A 6327-nucleotide genomic window follows, 5' to 3' on the forward strand; every position below is an offset into this window, starting at 1 on the left:
TTCAAAATGAAGCATGGGCAACCAAAAACTTTGAAATATGAGATTAATGGCTTTATTTTATACAGAATTTCATAAGCAGTCTTTTTGTGCCTGGAGTTGATTAAAACTCTGTTTTGGACATAGCAAGCAGTGTTTACTGCCTCTGCCCAAAAAGTTAATGGCAAACCTGAATCTGCAAGCATGGTTCTGGCAGCCTCAATCAGTGTTCTGTTCTTTCTTTCAACAACCCCATTTTGCTCTAGTGTTCTAGGAATGCTGTAAACTTCTTATTTTTGAATTCTGTGCCATTGTCACTCCTGAAGACTTTTACTGGAAGGTCAAATTGCTTTTCAACCTGTATCACAAAGTCTTGCAGTATACGTGCAGTCTCATCTTTGGAGTGTAAAAAGAAGGTCCATGTAAACCTAGAGAAGTCATCAACAATAACCAAACAGTATCTTTTCTTTTTGAGACTCATGACTTGCACTGGGCCAAACAAATCCATGTGCAGCATTTGCAAACACTGGGTTGTTTTGGACTCTTCAATGGACTTAAAAGAGCTCTTGTGTTGTTTTCCTTTTAAACAGGAAACACAGTGTTCAGGACATGAAAACATTTTTTTGTGGTAAGCCTCTTACTAAGCCATTTTTGAAATTTCATTGATTGTTTTGAGATTTGTGTGTCCCAGTCTTTTGTGCCATAACTCTGTCTCTTTGTTAGAGGCAGCTGAAAACAGACAGGCATCAGCACTGGGACACTCTCTTGACAAGTCAACAACATAAACATTGCCACTTCTTTGAGCAACAAGTTTTGTTGAGCCTTTCTTGATTATTGCTTCAATCTTACTAACCATTTCTGATCCGACAATCCTACAACAATCCTTTGTGAAGAATGATCCAAACCCTTTATCACTCATTTGAGACACACTCAGGAGGTTGAATTTCAGATTATCAATAAGATTGATATTTTCAAATTTTATATTTCTAGACTTTACAGTAACAGGCCCCAAAACTTTTCCCTTACTATTATTACCAAAGGATATATCACCCCCTCCATGAATTTTGAAATCTTGAAGAAGGGCTTTACATCCTGTCATGTGCCTGGAGCCTCCACTATCTACATACCAAAGACTATCTAAGCATGCAGAATATCCCTGCACATGAAGTAAAGGATTAGTTCAAAAAGGTTTCCAAAGCCAACAGGGCTTTGGATGGGGTCTCAACAGTGTCTGGGATGGAGGCAGATGCATGGATAGTGGTTAGCTCAGGGGTTTGTACATTTTTGGGAATGTATTTCTCTAACCACTGTTGGGGGTCTTGACCTATCATCTGTTGATAACCAAAAGGATGCCTGTTCACTTTTGGTTTAGAGGGCTTTTTGTAAGTCTCATAAACGTGTGGAATCCTTTGGTATGATGCTTTTTCCTTGCCTTTTCTGAATTGATTGGCTGGAGGTGCATCTGTCACCTGTACATCACTTTGAACAGATGTTTGGTTCAGCTGTTTTGTGACAGCAGTTTGAACAGGGATGAACAGTGGTTGTTTCTTGGTGAACTTAACAGATGATGCTGATGAACTTAAGGAAGTTTTTGCAGTGTACTCTTTCTTCTTTTCATCAAAGTTTTTGAGATACACACATTCCTTAGTTTTGTGGTTATTTTTACCACAGATGGTGCAGCTTGCAGCAGGTGAAATGTTGCTTGTTTTGTTTATATCATATGCTTTTAGATGAAAACAATCTTTTATTAGATGATTCTTCTTTTCACAGAATTCACAAAACAAGTTTTTGATCTTTTCTCTTTTCTTTCTTTTCTTAGATTCCTTTGCAATAGAGTTTTGAACCTCTGTTGGGATATCTTTGATAGGAATGACTCTTGCTTTTGGAGCTTTTACACCATCAGTGGTTGTGAAATCCATTGGTTTGAAATTTTCAAGGATATCACACTCATCAGACCATGTGGGTTTAAATTGGTATTTCTCAATTTCCTCAAAAGTTGAGGATCCCACAGATCTTTCCAGAGTAATTTTGTTACCAAGTTTGTCGGTTATTTTAACCTCTTGGCCATTTTTGTTGGTTGGTATGATTTCAGAAGAAACAGCTTGCATTGCAGCAGTGCTTGCAATGTCATCATATTTTCTATGACCTATACCAAACTTGACATTGCTTTTAAGCTGTTTCTCAAGCATAACCTCATACCCTTTGCAAGACTCCACCCACCTTTCACAGGTGATCTGGGTAGACTCTAACTCCTTTTTGCAAACTTAGTATTTTTCTACCATAGTTTGGAGTTGAGTTTTGGTTATGCTTTGTTCTTCTTTCAAACTGCTGATCTCTTTATCTTTTTCAGCCAATTTGTTTCTAAGTTCTTTCAATGACTTTTCAAATTTGACCTCATCAGACAAGATTTTATCTCTAAGGTTTTCATTCACCTCTTTAATGTTAGCAAATGCAATAATACAGTTGTCTGAACACAGTTTTTCAAGAACTTGAGGTGATACCTTAGCAGCAGCCATCATGGCACAATCACATTGATGATTATCTTCTTCATCAGCTCTCTCTTCTTCATCACCAGCTTTCTTCGGCTCTTCTTCCTCTTTGTCTTCTTTGGACCAAGGGTCGGTCAGTGGTTCAATCAGGGTTTCTGAATTTTCTTCCAGCGGTAGTTCACTAGCAACTACAGTAACCACTACTTCAGCAACTTCATCCACTGTTTCAGCACTTAGCTATTCACCTTCAGCTTCATCCCCTTCTGGTATTGACTCTAATGCCATCAAACAAAATTCATCATTAAAAGCATCATTAGACGCATATAGAGCAAAATTTTCATCACCAAGCTCTTCAGGCATGCTGCTCCAATCAACAAAGCCTTGTGTGAAAAAGCTTTGCTGATCTGGTTATGTCACAGTTGGAGCAGCTGTTTGAGGTGCAGCAGGTTGCCCTTGTGCCTAAGGGACAGGGGCTTGAACATACTGACTTTGTGGAACAGTGGTTTGAACATAATGCACCGGCACAGGGGTTGCAGCATAATGAGCAGTGTTAACATGTGCTGCAGGGGCATATTGGGTATAGTGCACAGTGTTTTGTTGTTGTGGTCTAGGATTTGTGCTAGGGTGGGTTATTATGGGACCAGTAGTTTGACTCCTACATTCTCTAGCAAAGTGACCTAGCCTACTACACTTGTAACACTTGATTTTCGATTTATCCAACCCCACCCTTAAATTTCCATGAAGCCCTGGAAATTTGCTCCCTGTTCTTTTGTAGAACTTGCTTGTTCTTACACTAAGCAAGGCCAACTGATGCAAGATGTCCATCTCCTCTAAGTCAGTGGGATCAAAATGTTGCAAATCATTCAGCTCAAAACACAAATTATCTGACATCTGGTTTTCAGTATTTGCTGTGAAAGCATAATTTGTAGAGTGAGAATCAGAGTTGACGAAGTTACCCCCAGCTGTTATGTCAATAAAATGATCATAACTCTGATCCTTACTACTACTGCCAGATTCTTCCAGACCAAACAGAGCTGTGCTGCCGAATGAATAGTCATCAGCAACTTTACCAGACTCTTGCAACCTCCTTTTTTGGTTCAACTCCCTTTCATAGGTCAGGAGTCTACCATGGAGTTGGGTCAGGGTCAGATCTTTGAATTCAGCTGAATTCCTGGTGACAAAAACAATTGTGTCCCATTTTTCTGGCAATGATCTAAGGAACCTGCTATTTTGGGTTGCATTTGAAAATGTAACCTTAACAAGCCTTAGCTCACTGATGAGACAACTGAAATGTTCAAATTGTTGGGTTAGGGATTCCCCTTTGATGTGACAAAACGTTTCATACTGCTGATTCAGAATTTCCCTATTGTTTTCGATAACCTTCTCTGTTCCTCCGAACTGTTCCTTCAATGCATCCCACAATTCTTTTGCACTGTCACAATGTAACAGTCTAGCATAGATTTCGTTCGGGAGTGCAGAGGCTATGATGCTAAACGCTTTGGCATCCGGTTCAAACTTCTGAAAATCCAATTCAGTGTAATTTTCAGTTGGTTTAGGAACGGATTTTTTGGCATCCTCTGCGCTTGGCACCATAGGAACATGAGGACCGAAAACGACAGACCTCCAACATCCAGTGTTTTGTTGAGCGAGGATGTGACGCATCCTTTGCTCCCAGATGTTGTACTCATTTCTTTTCAGCATAGGTGGTTTAAACAAAGAGCCAATGTTATTTTTATCATCTTGTGATTGTGACATCTTTCTGGTTGTTTTACAGGTACTGCTTAATCAACTTTATCGGTGATTAAACCTTACTCTGTTTTCAACACAACGAACAAACGATCAGTATCAACAATTTCGAGCTGAACTATTCACGTCAAAATCATTGTTAGATCAAGTTTGACTGTCCAAGCTCTGATACCAATTGTTAGGATCTGAGTTTGGATTGATTGTGATTTGTGTTTGAATTTAGATGAACAAATGAAAGAGTAGTGCAGTGGAATTTAATGGAACCAAACTTTTCACAATCAAACAGAAGAAATGCTATCAATCATACATTTTCTAACACTGAATCAAATGATTAAATTTATTTTTAAACTTTGATTACAATGTGTGTATGAAATGCAAACTCCCCCTCAGCCTGAGCTCAGTGTTTGTTCGTGCAGAAAGAAGATGGTGAATGAGCTAAACAGAACAGTACAGAGTACTGTTCTATTTATAGGCACTTGCAAACCACTGAGCATCAAAGCTGACGTCACCATGAAAGTGACATCTAACCTCCTAACAAACTCTAACCTCTGATCTATACAAACACTGCTGTGCTAACTACTGATATTACATTTCAATGCATAAACTAAACATAAACTACTGCTGCATCCTTCCACTGCTGTGAACCCAGCAGTACTTTTCATGATCAGCAGTGCTTGAACCAAGGCAGTAGATCGAGCAGCAGAGCTTTAGTTCTTCTATCAGACTTTGTCTTGGTCAGCAGTTGTAGGTCAGCAGATTGTATGATCAGCAGATAGGAGGTCAGCAGATGTTGAAACCACTTTCAAGGGGAGAGACTTGCAACTAAACATCTGCTTATTCTGAATCTACTGCTGTGATCCAGTTTTGGCTTTTATTATCTGTTCCTTTGGTACGGTTCAATCCCAACAGTAAAAGAGCCAGTTTCCGATGTTGGATTCTTAATACTGCTAAATCAATAAAGATTGTTGATAGAGAGAGTGAATCAAGTATTTCTGGATATATACATATTATTATATCTTAAAGCCATGATCTTGATTTAGAAAGTTTAAAAGAGCCAGGTCACAATTCCTAGATAATTGAATATTCAAAACATTGTTACTTATAAATGTTTGAGAAATTGCAGATGTTGTACCAGACTACGATCCCAACAGGCGAGTCTAAGGGGGAGTCTGAAGACGAGCTCAACGCAAAAGGAAGCGTGGATTCAAGAAGCAATGTAGTTATTCTAAAAGAGCTTGTATCTGAAAAGCAAGGTGTCGATCCCAAAATCACGGAAGCTTGACGAAAGGGGGAGCCTGATGAAGAAAAGAGTCTATAGAAAAGAGAAGCTGAAGCTGAAGACAGATCCACGGGGATTTTGTTCAAGCAACAAGGAGTCTACGTTGATGACAACGTGTTAAAGCTTCAAGAAGACTCAAAGAGAGAGAGAGAAAGACAAGACGCTACGAGATTGACTGCGGCAATATCCAAGGGGGAGTCTGTTAGTGCATTTATGTCTATCGCCTTCGTCAATCCGAGCCGTAGCGAGAAACTGAAGATAACAAGCTTTATGTTGTAATTAGTAGAGAAAAGGCAAGGTGGCAATATTGTAATTAATGAGAAATCTCATTAAAAGCTTCGGCCTATAAATAGGAGGCTTATGCCTTATGTTAGGGACTTTTGCTCATTTGGAGATCTAGAGAGCTAGAGATCTAGAGAGAGATTCTAGAGAGAGAAAGTGATTCAAGGTGCTTGTTCAAGTCAGATTTCTAATCGAATCACCATTATATTACGTCATGTGTGTTAGGTCATGTTCGTGTACGGATTCCGCACGTCACACGTTCGTTTCGCAATCGTTTCGGAGTCAAAACCGGTCCTAACACTATTTCTTGATTAATCACTTATTTGTAGACTTTTTTTACACCATGAAACCAGACCAGGGTATTGGTTTTATACAAGATATATCTCATTGTGATTAGGAATACTTTCTTGCATGTAAGGGTTCTAACGAATTATATGGTGCTGATTACATGTTCTTGAATGCGGTTTATGATCCTTGTTTAGTAGTTTTGGTCTGAAATTGCTGACATGGTAGATTTGTGTTTAAGACTTGTAATGGTGAAATTGTTTGTTATAT

Source organism: Helianthus annuus, chromosome 14 (assembly GCF_002127325.2).
Source record: "Helianthus annuus cultivar XRQ/B chromosome 14, HanXRQr2.0-SUNRISE, whole genome shotgun sequence".
In the NCBI taxonomy this organism is placed as follows: domain Eukaryota; kingdom Viridiplantae; phylum Streptophyta; class Magnoliopsida; order Asterales; family Asteraceae; genus Helianthus; species Helianthus annuus.